Here is a 1556-nt window from a genome sequence, read left to right on the forward strand (position 1 = left end):
GCGTCGATTGGAGGGCTCGACTCACGGCCACGACGCGCAAAAGCTCGACAGCTCCGCGGACGCACGTGCAACTCGGCCGCGTGGCACGTGGTGTTTGTCGGAGTGGCTCGGCTCGAAAGCCGTTCAGCAGAGCTTGCAAGCTCTCGAGCTTTCATTGGCCGATGGGTGGAAACTGCGCATGATTGCGGGTGTGGCCAGAACTTAAGGGGCGGAATAAGCTCGGGGTGACGATAGGACATCCCGAAAGGGGCACGTCTTCGTGGGTGTCCACATTCCTAGCCTATCCCACCCCTAACGTGCTTTTTCCTTAAGCTTCTAACGAGCGTGAGAACCGCTCTCTCCCGTTCGAGCTTCGAGAACTTGCGAACTGACTTCTTCGATCCAGAGGCTGCCAGCCAGGGTGGGGTAGGGGGTATAGAGGCAAGCGCGGTAATTAAGGGAAACTAACGACGCCGAAGACCCTGGAGGACACGGGCCGATAGTTAATGCGACCCGTCACCGTATTATTCATCGAACTTTTTGCCACGTAGTATGCTCTGAACTTTTGAATAGTGTTACAGGGAATCATGGATGGCGAAGGGATTTTATTGTCTGCTCGAACGGTCTTGAATTTCAACGACGGCGAAGATTCGGCGAAATAAATTCGAATAGAAGATGTATCGGCGAGAAACAGCTTCGCTACTTTTCTGTAAGTGTTTTCTTTGTTTGTTATTTGGAAGATATAGATTATGTACATCTGCCTCGTAGCTTTCGTTGATAAGTGAACGAAGACATTTTCTCGTGTACACGAGCTATCCAATCGTCATCGATCGACGCAACGTATTTTTCTTTTGTAGCAACAGGTGGAAGTTATTTGGTATTACGCGAAAAGAAGCAGGTATGCGGAGGTGTGCAGAGTGTTTTTCACGATCGGTAGCAGTGCAGGACGATCGTTAACAAATCTGCCGGACCGGTCAATGTTTAACGAGGCCGTGTGTCCCTGGTAAAGCGAAAGTCTAATCACGGCCGACCGATAAATAAATCGGTCTAGCTAAACAGCAAATCAGTTAGGAGGATGGTGTGATTTCAGGGAAGAGCACGCGGCCCGGCACGGTGGCGAAGGGGGTTTGGGGTACTTCCATCACGTATTTACACGCTATGCTTGCTGATTGGCGTGCGCGGCTACCAACGTTTTAATGATTTACCCTTGGAGAATGGCGTTTAGCCTAGGACGATGTAACGTGATTTATTATTGATTGCCGATTATTGATTCACGCCGAGTAAACGTAATTCGATTGTAAGCAGACAAAATCGGAGTTTCGAAGCTTTTCAGACGTAGCTGCCACTTGGAGCAAAGGAATTTCAAATAATGGCAGCGGTTCGTCGCTCCGTGGAAGCTTCGTGTAGCGGAAAATTAACTTGACAAGCACAGACTAACGTTAATCGTCTGTGACTGACGTAATCGTACCTATAACCCATACCACCACGTTAGATTTTACGAAGCTTTCGTCCACGAAGACGTTCTTCTTCACCCACGGGGAGAAAACGACAAGGACGCGTAAATACGTAATGGATCG

General features: G+C 49.2%; 1 long non-coding RNA gene across 1 annotated transcript; it reads left to right on the plus strand.

Moving 5' to 3' along the window:
- Positions 1 to 566: 566 nt before the first annotated feature.
- Positions 567 to 1275, plus strand: LOC117236834. Its single transcript, XR_004493909.1, has 2 exons — positions 567 to 688; positions 837 to 1275. It is a non-coding gene; the product is annotated as an uncharacterized LOC117236834 (long non-coding RNA).
- The last annotated feature ends 281 nt before the right edge of the window (positions 1276 to 1556 follow it).

Source organism: Bombus vosnesenskii, unplaced genomic scaffold (assembly GCF_011952255.1).
Source record: "Bombus vosnesenskii isolate JDL3184/JDL3185 unplaced genomic scaffold, Bvos_JDL3184-5_v1.1 scf7180000013352, whole genome shotgun sequence".
Classification (NCBI taxonomy): Eukaryota; Metazoa; Arthropoda; class Insecta; order Hymenoptera; family Apidae; genus Bombus; species Bombus vosnesenskii.